Source organism: Muntiacus reevesi, chromosome 13, assembly GCF_963930625.1.
Source record: "Muntiacus reevesi chromosome 13, mMunRee1.1, whole genome shotgun sequence".
NCBI classification, from domain to species: Eukaryota; Metazoa; Chordata; class Mammalia; order Artiodactyla; family Cervidae; genus Muntiacus; species Muntiacus reevesi.
In genome coordinates this window covers 42,553,738-42,567,933 of record NC_089261.1, presented here as the reverse complement: position 1 = coordinate 42,567,933, position 14,196 = coordinate 42,553,738, and the positions used below count along the sequence as shown (strand labels likewise).

Sequence of the window (14,196 nt, the reverse complement as noted above, 5' to 3'; positions counted from 1 at the left end):
TACCTCATAGTATTTGTTGGGAAGATTAAATAAGTTAATGAATTTAATATACATTAAATAATGCGTATAAGAATGCCTACAAGATTGTAAGTTCTCAATAATGTTAGCTGCTTATTATCCTCTTTCAACAAAGCAACATTCTTTAATATACGCAAGCACAAAGTCTATAGAAACACGTGCCACCAGGGAGAAAAGATGAAGTCAAACATTCATAAAGATGAAGGACAGGAAAGTATGCCACTGCTTGCTGCAGGCTGCATCTGTGCAGCTCAGCTGAGGTGAGCCTCATGTTGTTCCACGACTGGCCTTCACCACCAGCCTCTGCTGGTCGACCGGATGACAGAGTGTGGGTGGATCAGGAGAAATCCCTCCCCGTTACTGGTCAAAGAGCCTGGCCCAGCATCCCCGGCTGTCCCCCACTAGAGCACAATGGATCTGATACACTGCTAACAGGTTTTAAAAGTTGAGAGGTTGGGAGGAAGAACCAAGGGCAAAATGGAAGAGCTAGCATTCAGGCTATCTCTGTGAAGTGTTTTCAAGCTGCTTTTTGAGGGCAGGTGGGAAGACAGCTTGGGGAGAAGGGAGCAGAGCTTTCCAGATAAGAGGAGGAGCATGTGTGTGCCCCCAGGCATAAGGTTTGGGGAAGCCCAGATGGAAAAGACCAGTGATGTTGCCAGGAAGAGAGAGCATGAAATAAAGTATAGCAGTAGCTACAGCCAGTAATACCAGGGAAGATTTTTGTCTATTTCACCAATTTACAGAGAAATAACCTCTGCAACTGGGTGTGCTTTGTTGTCAGGTTAACTGCCTTTTAGGATTATATTTAGACTTTCTTTTTCTTTTCTTAGAAAAATCTCAAGTGACTGAAAGTTCCACAGAATGTTTAAATAGGTTACAATAACCAAGGAATGCCTTTTCCCTTTCCAGCAGACCCCTGAAACTCTAGATTCCAGAGAACTAGATTTCTCATTCATCTGGAGGACAGAATGGCAAATTTGACCTGCCCACTTCCATCTCCCTTCATTCTACTTAAGGACTCTCAGTTCACTATTCAGTAAAAGGAAGGAGCATTTTCTCAGAATGAAAATCAATTCTTCAGTAAAAGAAAGCTGAGTGAGGGTTTCTAAAGGTTAGAGACTTCTCACACAAGTCAGAGCATTTTATATCACTGGAAAAGGATAACCAAGGGGATTAGAGGGATATTACTATAGAGAAAAACAATAACATTTAAAATTGCAAACCCCACTAGGTTCCTTATATGGCAACTAATAGTGAGGCTCAATACCTGCTGCCATGGCCCAATAGTTAGATGAGAATCTCAACTTAATCACAGAACTCTTTCATCCATGCTGCTCATACAGAAAAGAGAAAATTAAAGGAAAATCTTCTAGGGAGAATTTATTTTCTTTTTTAAAGTTAATCATGGGGTTCAGGGAGAACTGGGAAACAACAGTCTAATTAGGAAGAAGTTATCCTCACTGGGACAGGCACATCCCACCAGCCCTTTTCATAAACTATCAACACATGCTTTACACATTGTGGAGTCATGGCTTCCCAGAATCTTTGTCTGATCCTCAATTCTTTTCCAATCAGGGGAAATGTTGCTAGAGATTTTCACTGAATGTCACTTTCACCAAAAAGATTCTGATTAAGAATTTTGGAATCTTGGACTGGAACTTTCCAGGACAGTTATTGTATCCAGGGCTTCAAAGGAATAAAAATTGAGGATAAGAGAGAGAATTACAGAACATAAACTGTAAGACTATAGTTATTAGTTACCCATCCACCTGGATTCTGGCTTTGTTCCTCCCCTGTGAACTTACTGTTGAGATTCTGTTAGCATTCCTTCCAGGACCAAGGGATTTATGACAGCACAATATAGAGAATAAAGGAGAAAAGAAGATGATTCCAAGGCTCCAAGCCCAAGATAAAAAGATAATGGGGTAGATGATATAGGGAAGAGGTTCATTTGGGGGAGGAAGATAATAGAGGTAGGCTGAGAGACAGAAACATAAGACTGGAGAGAAGATGTGAGATCTAGCTTCAAAGATAGGGTCACAGCTAAAACCATGAGATAAACTCTCTTAGGATAAAATAATTAGCAAGACAAGTTAGAATGTATGTCCAGGTACACAAATGTACAAGGCCTGGGTTTTCCATGTAACCAGGAGGAGGAGGGGAAAAGAGGAAAGACACAGAGAGGATAGAGCAGAAAAGAAGGAGGTAAAACTCTAAGATGTTCCAAAGCCAAAGAGAATATTTCACTCTGGGGAAAAGAAATAAAGAAGGAAAGAAGAAAGGAAGGAAGGAAGAAAAAAAGGAAAGAAGGAAGAAAAAACTTATGTTATAGTATAAATATCATACAAAGTAGATTTAAGGGAAAATTCATCATTCCAGGTAAGAGATCACTATATAATAAAAGTCAACTTACAAGGAAGATATAATAGTTCTCAAGTTGCATGGCAATGAATAACACAGTCTCTAAATAAAGCAATAATTGAGAGAAAAAGGAAAAAAAAACATTCTACCATCATTACGGAGAGATTTTTACACCCTTTACTCAGTAAATGATTATCCTAAAAATCAGTAATATCATAAAAATATCTCTAATGATTTCTAGCTATCAAGTTCCAAGTTATTTAATAATGATCTTTAATAGTCTTATCTTACTTATCTTCCTCCTACTTGAAACTCTCCAACTTGAAACATGGACTCTAGTCAAGCCAGTTCACCAAACATACCTTTGGTTTCGCTTCTATTTCTATCCTCAGGCTATGTCGCCTAGTTGAAACGGTCTCTCCTCTCCACAGACTTTTTTCCCTTGCAGTTGTGAAACAGGCTGAAGCAGAGCTGGCAGAAGCAAATTTCTGGATCACAATGATGAAGGAGACAAAAAGACAGAAGGGCCCCAGATACAATATCATTCCTCAACTTCCACTGGAAAGTTATATTTGTTTCTAAATCTCCCTATTGGTTGCAGGCTGTTCATTCCAATCAGTGTCCAAGGACATAGCTTTGGTGAAGTTTGGGATGACAATCTGTGTAGAGTATGGAGAACAAGAAGGATTGGAGGGTCAATTGTGTCCTTTCTTTCAGGAGAAAGTTGGTGGCCCAGGAAGATAGTGAGTGGTCCTGAATGAAGCAGATTCATCCACCTGAATGGGTGGATGAAGCAGAAGAGGAATAGAGTATCCAGGATGTCAAGCTAAAATGTGACAAATAATGAAAGAGTCAAAAAAATAACTTGAAGGTACCAGTGATTGAAGGAGGAAGAGGAGATTAATGAGAAGCCAAGATACAAGTTGAGTCTTATGTAGGCCAAGTATAGTCAGTTATATTGTGAAGTTTTAGGATTGGTCTCTTAATCCTATCAAGAAGCCATAAAATGACTCCTTGGGATGGACTCTTGACATTCTGCCTCTTCTGACAGGTGAGTCTTTATCAGAATTTAGGCACATTTTGACCCAAAGGCACAAGGAAAGAGGTGTACTGCTTCTCTTTCTAACTCCTGTAGTTGTAATGTACCTGTAAGTAGTCGGTAAATATAAAGTGACAAGTCATGATAAAGATAATGCTGTCTGCAACTTTCCCTAAGGGCAAGAAAAGCAGAGGAGTCAATCACCTTCCTAAACCAGACTATGGTTCTGGTCCTGTTATCACTGTCAGCACTTTATGAAAAAAAAATATAAATAATTCAAATCTAAGTGCCAGATGACAGTTTTAATAAACTAACAATTTTATGGCATGAAAGCCATGTTGTTCACTCATATTACTTGCTATCTAAAATGAAAACAACAAAAACAATAATATACCCAGATGTACACCCTTAAATAGAAATTATGAAACCATTATAATGTCAAAAAAGACCCTTTTCCAAATAAACAGAAAATCATGAAAATCAATAAGCCTCAGGCTATCTCCACCCTGGGGATACTGTCTAAGAATCAGATGTTTCATAAATCATGCTGCTTTCTTTATGCTAATCACAGATGGTCCCACCCCTTTCACAGCCTCAGAAAAGTCAGAAAATGCCACGAAGACAAATTCACTCAGGTGTAGGTTAAGGCAGCTGTCAGCACAGGCAACTGGATGAAGGCTATTGAAAGGGGTTTTAACTCTCTCACGTGGATTTTGGCAATTATTTTGTGGATTTGACACAAAAAGTAAAGGCAACAAAAGCAAAAATAAGTAAGAAGGACAGCATCAAACTAAAAAGTTTCTACACAGCAAAGGAAATCAACAAAACAAAAAGGCAACCTACCAAAAGGGAGAAAATATTTGCAAACCACTTATCTGATAAGGGATTAATATCCAAAATATATAAAGAACTCATATAACCCAATAGCAAAAAATAAATAAATAAAATGAGTAGAGGACCTGAATAGACATCTTTCCACAGAAGACATAAAAATGACAAAGTACAGGAAAAGTACAACATCACTAATCATCAGGGTAATGCAAATCAAAACTACAACGTGGGGTATCACTTCAAATCTGTTAGAATAGCTATTCTTAAAAGTTAAGAAACAACAAGAGATGTACAGTAAGGGAACCCAATGCACTGTTGGTGGGAATGTAAGTGGGTACAGCCACTGTGGAAAACAGCATGAGAGTTTCTCTAAAAATTAAAAATAGATGGACTTGAAGATGGCTACTCTGACACCATTCAGAAAACTAAGATCATGGCATCTGGTCCCATCACCTCATGGGAAATAGATGGGGAGACAGTGGAAACAGTGTCAGACTTTATTTTTCTGGACTCCAGAATCACTGCAGATGGTGACCGCAGCCATGAAATTAAAAGACGCTTACTCCTTGGAAGGAAAGTTATGACCAACCTAGAAAGCATATTAAAAAGCAGAGACATTACTTTGTCCACAAAGGTCCGTCTAGTCAAGGCTATGGTTTTTCCAGTGGTCACGTATGGATGTGAGAGTTGGACTGTGAAGAAAGCTGGGCGCCGAAAAATTGATGCTTTTGAACTGTGGTGTTGGAGAAGACTCTTGAGAGTCCCTTGGACTGCAAGGAGATCCAACCAGCCCATCCTAAAGGAGATAAGTCCTGGGTGTTCATTGGAAGGACTGATGCTGAAGCTGAAACTCCAATACTTTGGCCACCTCATGCGAAGAGTTGACTCATTGGAAAAGACTGTGATGCTGGGAGGGATTGGGGGCAGGAGGAGAAGGGGATGACAGAGGATGAGATGGCTGGATGGCATCACCGACTCGATGGGCATGAGTTTGAGTAAACTCCGGGAGTTTGTGATGGACAGGGAGGTCTGGCGTGCTGCGATTCAAGGGGTCGCAAAGAGTCGGATATGACTGAGTGACTGAACTGACTGAACTGACTGACTTTGACACCCTAGTCTGCCACCTTCCCGACCAGTTGGCTTTCCAAATAAACTTGTATTCCTTGCCTCAACAACAACAACAAATAGATGGACTTCCCTGGTGATCCAGTAGCTAAGACTTCATGCTCCCAATGCAGGGGGCCTGGATTAGATCCCTGGTCAGGGAACTAGATCCCACATGCCAGAACTAATAATCTGCATGCCACGTGAAGATCCTGCAAGCCACAATGAAGATAGAAGATCCCGTGTGCCACAACTAAGACCTGGTGCAGCCAAATAAAAAATAAAATAAAATAATTTTTTTTAAAAAAGTAGAACTACCACATGATACACCAATCCTAGTTCTGGATACATAGTCAAGGAAAATAAAAACACTAATTCAAAAAGACATATCACCCCTATGTTCACTGCAGCATTATTCGCAATAGTCAAGACATGGAAACAACCTAAGTGTCCATCAATGGATAAGTGCATAAAGAAGATATGGTACATAGACAATGAGATATTATTCAAATTTGAGAAAAAATAAAAACTGCCCTTTGTGACAACATGAATGGACTTTGAGGACATTATACTAAGTGAAATAAGTCAGAAAAAGACAAATACTACATGGTTATCACTTTTTTTTCCCATGTGACATCAAGGGGAAAAAAAAGTCAAACTCATAGAAACAAAGCGTATAAAAGTGGTTGCCAGAAAAGTGGCTGGGGGTGAGGGTGTTTGAAATAGGGAGAAGTTGGAAAAAGGGTATAAACTTTCAGGTATAAGATGAATAAGGTCTGAGGATCTAGTATAAAACATGGTAGCTAAAGTTCCTAATATACTGTATTATATAATCAATATCCGCTTCAATGTTCTCACACACACACAGAAAAAAGATGAATATGTGAGGTGATGGATGTGCTAACTAACTTCATGGTGGGAATCCCTTCACAACGTCTATGTTTATCAAATCATCATGATGTACACTTTAAACATTTTACAGGGACTTTCCTGGTGGTCCAGTGGCTAAGACTGTGCTCCCAATGCTGGAGGCCTGGGTTCAATCCCTGGTCATGGAACTAGATCCCACAAGTCATAGATAAATATCCGGCATGTCACAACTAAGTCCTGGCACAGTCAAATGAATAGATTAATATTTTAAAATTTTTTTTAATTAAAAAAATCTTATAATTTTATTTGTCAATTGTACACCAATAAAGTTGGGGGAAAAAAGAAAAGAGGTTTAAGCTCTCTAGGGAACCTTCTAACACTGAGTCTCTACTTCTGAGAACACTATGAAAGCTCAGCTGAAAAGAAACAAACACAGCAACATCAAGTATTAGGGATATCAATAATATAGCGGATAAGAGATACTGCTGAAGGGGGTGGTTTTCCCACACTGTGACTGACTGGAGGGGGGAAGGTGTGGGGAAGGGGAACATAATACTATTGAGAAGACAGAGGACAAGGCCCAACAGTGAGAACAATGATGTTCACTTGGGTTCTACCTGAGAGTAAGACCTTGTACCCAACTCCACATTATAAAGGATTTCCTAGTCCGTCAGTATTCCTATGCAACTCAAAGGAACAATTCTGTCATGACATTTTAATGTTTCCTGAGTTCTTAGACTGAGGTCCAGGTTTTTTCTTGGTTTAATGCCAGTTTCCCCATTTCTTTATGCCAGGCTTTGTGCTGTTTTGTAATTTACACAATAAAATGCTGTCTGTTCAAAGGGGAAGATCATTAGAGGGTTTGCAGAAGCCCCTCACATACTCCATTCATTTTTAATGGGGCACTTGACATCCTGCAAAGTTCACACACATGACGAAGAGATTGCACAGCATGAACTGGAAGAAAATCCACTATTCCTCCAGGAGGATGCAGATAACATGAGGTGACTAGTACATGGCATGTTTTATAGGACGGCTCTGTAAATGGTCATGCCCTTCAGCACAAAATGAATTAAAACATAATCATAATCCCAGTACCACAGCTACCACTGGGTGGCATTCTTTATGATTAAATATATATCACATTGTTTCCTGGCCTGCTTGGGTAAAAACTGCTGAATTCAGATTGCCAATTTACTTTAAGTTTTAAAAAGAAAAATGATGTGTCAAAAAACTGTTTTCCAATTAACACTTTATTTTCAGTTACAAATCAAGTCATCATGATGAATGTTGAAGAGGTATCCAGAGATCTTCTCAACACTGTAATTTCATGATGTTGAATATTGTTCAAAATAAACAAAACATTTGGTAAATATTTTTAAATTTTTCTTTATGGTTTCAATTTACTGTCAAAGAGTCTAAGACATAAACAGTCAGATTTATAAAAAAGATAAATTGGAGAAAGGATGTTATTTACACTTTCTTCAAGATTCACCACAGGATTCCTTTATAGCAAACCCCTGTGGTAAAATGACAGCTCCCAGGTTGGTTCCTGCTACTGTATGCTTTGGATAATTTTCTTCTGCCAACATTCAGAGGGATCAAAGAGAAGTGTTTTATTTCTCTTTCAGTGAGTGAACTATTCCCAGCCTCCTCTTTCTGCCAAGCTCCACATTTAAGATCATACCCAAGAGCATGATGCAAGTCGGCTACCAAACTTTGCATACTGTTTGAGGAAGGGTACCCATTGCTGTTTCTCCACAACTTTAATTCTTCTTTTCTCAGTTTTAGGTAAAAACCTTTCACCAGCATTTGGAGACCTTATGGCAAGAGTCTCTTGTGGTCCTGGGCACTTATACCTCATGGAAAGAAAATGGGTACTGGTGTCCGAATCCCAGTTCTGACTCCACAACTCAGTAGCCAAGTCAGTGTAATATTCTAAAGCTCCCATTTTCCCATCAATATTGGGCATAATAATACCCAGTTGATTGGAGAATAAGAGGATAAGTTAAGTGTTAATAAAGCATCTAGGCCTGGGCCTGTTACATAACAGGTGCTTAACCAATGGGAGTTTTCGAAATGACAGCTATTATCCTAAGTACTTTGTCTTGTCTTTCTCTATAACTGTTTTTTTTCCCCTGTCTGTTTTTAATGTTTCTCCAGTAGGTTCTCAGTTGAGTTTCTTCCCCTTAACTTGCACCCTGCCCCATAAACTCCTCTTACTCTTACTCTTCCTCCTCAACCATTGGATCAGCATTCCCATCACTCTCAACAGGAACTATGATGCCTTTCTCCTTAACCCTTCCTTAATCTGAAGTCTGACAATATTTCCACAGAATAGTGATGCATCTGTATGTTATCATAGTACATTTCCTCTGGATCTAGTAAAGTTAAACCCTAACCCTAACTCCTAACCCCTAACCCTAATCCACAGTGACTTTTAGGGAATGGAGACTGAAAAACCTCCTCTGTACATGTTAAATAGGATTTGATTAATAATACTTTAGTGTACAGACAACTTTCTGGTTCAAGTCTGTGGTTCTTGAGAAGTGAGGTTCCCAGGTTTAAAAAGAAGTTCTCTGTGGGACTTCCCTGGCTGGTCCAGGGGCCAAGACTCCAAGCTCAAAATCCAGGGAAGAACTAGATCACCCATGCTGCAACTAAGAGTTTGCATGCCACAACTAAAGATCCCACATGTGGCAACAAAGATCAAAAATCCCACAACGAAGGTGCAGACAAATAAATAAATAAATAGAAGTTCTATGCCATATTGGGGCTTCCCTGATAGCTCAGTTGGTAAAGAATCCACCTGCAATGCAGGAGACCCCGGTTCGATCCCTGGGTCAGGAAGGTACGCTGAAGAAGGGAGTGGGTAGCCTATCCCTTTGTCCAAGTACTGAGCCTGGATAGGAAAGGAAATAGGAATAAAGGTACCTAGAATGTAGTGGGTGTCTATTAGTCCAAGGTTCTGTGCTAAGTATTTCACTACTATTACATTATTTAATCTTCATAACTACCTTCACAAAATGAGTATTGTTTCCTTGTGATGAAAAACTGACATTCCAAGAGGTCAAGTGACTTGCCAAAGGCATAAAGTTAGTAAGTGGCAGAGTCAATATAAAGCTAAGACTGCCTCACTGTTAATGGTACACAGAGATCTATAAAATGTAAAACACAGTAAAACATGCCCTTCTTGTTGGCTTAATATTTTACCTAGTACTTGGGCTCATTAGAGGTGAAAGACCCTCATATACATGGCAGTAAGAGAACTCTGACCCCTTCAGTACCTGGGTAGTTGCAATACTCTCAAGTTGCAGAAAGTCTTAAGGACCAGTCCAACCCATTTTTCAAGGTTTCCAGAGAGCCACTAATTGCCTAGTGAAAAATTTTTTGACTCGACTCTCACAATCACATGGAAAGTACTAATTCTGTTGACCACAAGTTAATCTTCCTTTCCAAAAGCTGTGTATGAACAAAGGTATAGAAAGACTTTGGCCTCTTCCATTCTGAGATGAACAAGCCAGGTTAGGCCAGCCAGGTAAGGCCCAGAACTACAGCCTTAACCAGGAACTATAAGATGATCGGGAGCTCAAATTCCACTGCAAATATAACCCCAGGTTATTGAAAATTATATTTACCAGGCCTCCTCTTGGGGAATATACTGAATATGTCTGAAAGCAATGCCTTAAATGCTGCTGGAGGTGAGAGAAAGAGATTGACATGGGCTATGACAAAGTCATGAGAGACAAGCCCTCAGTTGTGTTCTAATGAGGTGAGATTGGGATGACTAGCAGACTTGTTTTGTAGGGTGAGGTTTGCATATTTGAATCCAGAACTAGAAAGTCCAGGAGAGGCTGAGTCCCACCACCCAGCATTCATTCATTCACTCAATACAAATACATTGAATGATCTCTAAATGCTGTGTTCTGTTCGTGGTGCCGGGGATAAACCAAAGAACAAAAAGACAAACAAAAAGACCTCAGTCTTTCTGCTAACTAAATATTAAAAAGTACTTAAAGGCATCTCATGCCAGCATGTGGCCAACAAAGCCAACACAGAACCCCTTCATCTTACAGACTAAAAATGACTGACATAATATAACAAACAATGTTTTTAACATAGCTGAGATTCAAAGAAAGGATACCCCAAGTATCAGAAATAAAAAAGAAACATAAAGTTGAAGTAGTAACAGTGGCCCAGAGAAGGGACTGGACTAAAAACTAGAGACCTGAGTCCATTAAGTGCTAGGATATTAGTTGTGATAGGTGTCAGGAGATATGGCCTTGGGCTCATATGAGACAGAAAGTTAGAACTGAAATTCTGAACTAAAGCTGGTACTCACAAAGTTTAATGCCAAAGTGAAAGGGTCTAAAAATGTCTGCTTTGCAGCATCAGAGAAGTGACAAAGAACACAAAAGAGGGTTTCTATTCCCAGAATATTTGGGTGAAAAATAAAAAACACAGATTTGTGCCATGTCCAGTTTAGAAGTTCTCATTTACATTGAGAAAATGAACATAAAAGCCGGTCCCAGACTGGCACGTGTCAAAAAAAAAAATCAAAACCATTCTCTAGGGCAAGTAAGACTTTATAGAAAAAAACCACTGCAGCTGAAGATGAGCTCACAAAGCATATACAGAAATAATCTATCTTGGGAAAGAGTGAGTAGACAAAAAAGTTTTGGAGGATTAGCACACCCAAATAGTTGAGACAGTAAAATAATCTGGTATAGCCTATTTTAAAAAGAATGTCTAAAAAGATTAAGAAGAAAAAAATAATTGAAACTAGAAGAAAAGAACTAGATACAATGGGAAAAAAAATTAAGCATATCTGTTGCTGTGCCAAATTATTAACCCACTGTGAATACCACAGTATTTATCAAAGTATTAAGTTACCTTGAGTGTCCTGATTCAAATCCTGCTTTCATTTCATGATTCTGTAATTATCACATTCAGAGAACAAGCATTTACCAACACAAGGACCAGAATTAGTCCTTGTGTTTCAAGAACTTCTCAATTCTATGTACCCATCTTTCCTTTGAATACGGGGGAACAAAGGAATAAAGACATCAACTGAATTTACCTGTTGTATTAATCAGGATAAAGGCTAAGCTTTTGTAACAAGGAGGTCCCAAAACACAGAAGTTTAGAGAAGATAGACATTTATTTCTCTCCCAAGTAACTGGCAGAGTATCTCTGGCTACAGGTTCCTTTTATCTTATTTCTCCACCATCCTATAGGGCTGAAGGGGAGCAGATCTGCCACCCCAAAATATGCTTCCTTAGCATATTCATTATTTCAAGCTGGTTATTTTTTAAAAAACTTCAGATGTGACAGAAGCTCTGAAAATTGAGTACAAGTTAGTCTTTTGTAAAAAAAAAAATTACATTCACAAGGGAAATCTCCATTTGTAAAAGTGTCTCCCACTCTTACCAAAAAGAATGACTCTAAGTAAGAAATTTTTAACAATGGAAAAGGTAACAAATCTGCATAACAACCTTTTTTTACTGTGCTTGCCCAGGTAACCATTGATTCCCCACTCCCCAGATCTTCTTTGGTCTTTAGCTGAAGAGGTGTTTTTAAGGCAATGACTTCCCCCATTTCACTGAGTTACTCAGTTTTCCTGGGCATCTCCCATGTATACAGGGAGTATGTGACAGTTACATGTTACTAAACCTTTGTTTTTCTATTAATCTGTCCTATATCAATTTAATTTTAAAGCAGAATCTAGAACCAAAGAACCTAGAAAGAAAGAAGGGGATTTTTTTCCACCTGTATAGGGCATTTTACCTTATCTGCATGGTCAAGTTGTTAAAGGAAACATTGAAACCACTCACCCTGGCCAGGCAAGATGGTGGTCAGTTGCATGAGCTGTCTTCCAACAGGAAGTCCTGGTAAGGAAGGTGGAACTAATAAGCCTCCCCCAATAGGAAGAATTCAGGAACGGTCAAAAGAGAGAGAAGATACCAGTCCATATGTCCTACCAACCTCCCAAAATCCTTCTCACCGGAATTCATCCTGGCTGAGCAAAGCCTGCACCACCAAGAAGGACACTGAGTCAGAATGATTGGTCAGAGACAATCCAGAAACTAGCCTCATCAGCCTAAAACCCAAGGCTGCAAGTCCTGTGGCAGAGCAGTTCTCCTGGGTTGCACTACCCTGCTGCTCTATTCCTGGACACCCTTTCCCACGAAAGTCTCTTGCTCTGTCAGCATGTGTCTCCTCAGACAACTCATTTTCAAGTGTTAGACAAGAGCCCCCTCTTGGACTCTGAAAGGGGTCTCCCTTCCTGAAACAAAATCTGAGTCATGAAAAAGTCCTGTTTCACTTAAGGGACAAGGGGCTGGATCGAATGGGATCACTGGCCTACTGTTCTAAAGCAAAGTTCTAGAAATGGCATACATCACTTCCACTCTCATCACCTGGGCCAACTTCAGTGACTCGACCTCAGCCAACCGCAAGGGTACCTGGGAAATATAGTTTCTAACCAAGTGACCATGTATCCAGCTAAAACTCTATCACTATGGAAGAAGGGAGAAGTGGATTGAGAAGTGAGGGTTATCTAGCAGTGTGTCACAGGTATAATTAGCAACTATTGGGGGGTGAGGTGATTAGCTAAACTTTTTTCATTTTTATTTATTTTGGCCAACCAGGGATTGATCCTTGGCAGTGAAAGCACTGAGTCTTAACCACTGAACCACCAGGGAATTTCCACTTTTTTTCATTTTTAAAGTATGTTTCAGCCTATCAGTCAGTCACAACTATTTGTCAAAGTCCTGCTATTAGTTTATCACTACAAGTAGCAGAAACAAACAAAAAGAGGTGACAATTGAAGGGTAGCAGAATAGGCCATCCCTAAATATTCCTCTTTGGCTTAAATATTATTTTAACCTGATTATTTTTTAGAAAAAAATGTACACAGAAGAATTTCTAAACATGTAGAATTTACTCTTTTGTAAGGGAAACCTCTACTTGTAAGGGTACTTCCCTCTCTGTACCAGAAAGAGAAGGATGACTCTAGAAACTTGTGACTCTAGTCACAAGAAACTCTTAGCAATGGAGAAGGACACTTAATTCTGTATAACAACGTTACCCTTGTTTATTTTACTTTTCCTGATAACTTCCCATAACTGACCTCCCCACTCCCTAACAGCTTTCTTTTGTCTTCAGCTGGTGATGATATATCAGGTGGTGACTTGGGCCATTTCAGAGAGATTTACTCAGTTTTCCTGGGCATCTCCCAGGTATACATGAGGTATACACGTTATTAAGTTTCTGTCTGGTTTTCTCTTGTTAATCTGTGTTTTATTACAGGGAGGTCTCAGTCAAGAACAACAAAGGGTAAAGGGAAAAGTATCTAAAAGTTACCACTTAACCTTGTTGCTCTCTCTCTGCCTCCAAAACAGACTGCCATCCATTTCTATTGGTTCTACCAACAAATACTTATTGCTCTTCTTGCCTCTTTTCTAGCTCAGTTTCTTATTCTTTCAAGGATTCTTGAACAGATCTTAAAGAGTTTCCTTTCTTTCTTGCCTCCGAACTATCTAAACTCTTCCTGAGTGATCTTTCTAAAACACAGATCTAGGGACTTCCCTGGTGGTCTAGAGGTTAAGACTCTGTGCTCCTAACGCAGGGGGCCCAGATTCAATCCCTGGTCAGGGAACAAGATCCCACAGCCACAATGAAGATTCCATGAGCCACAACCAAAGTCCAGTGCAGCCACATAAGTAGATAAATATTAAAAACTGAATCAATAAACACAAATTTATTTTTCTATCTACCAACTTACCTATCTGTTTTATCCATCTGGTGTCTGCTTTGTGGCAGGCACTGTCCTAGGTGTTGGGATTCAGCAGCGAACAACAGATTCAGATGGCCTCATGATGGGCACATTTTCATAGGCGAAGACAAAGCATAAATGATAAACAAAACAAGGAGCACATTATAAAGTATGTTAGAAGGTGATATACACCAAG

At 39.4% G+C, this 14,196-nt stretch overlaps 1 non-coding gene across 1 annotated transcript; it reads left to right on the top strand.

Moving 5' to 3' along the window:
* The first annotated feature begins 13,810 nt into the window (after positions 1–13,810).
* On the top strand, positions 13,811–13,883 carry TRNAR-CCU (transfer RNA arginine (anticodon CCU)). The gene has a single exon. It is a non-coding gene; the product is annotated as a tRNA-Arg (tRNA).
* The last annotated feature ends 313 nt before the right edge of the window (positions 13,884–14,196 follow it).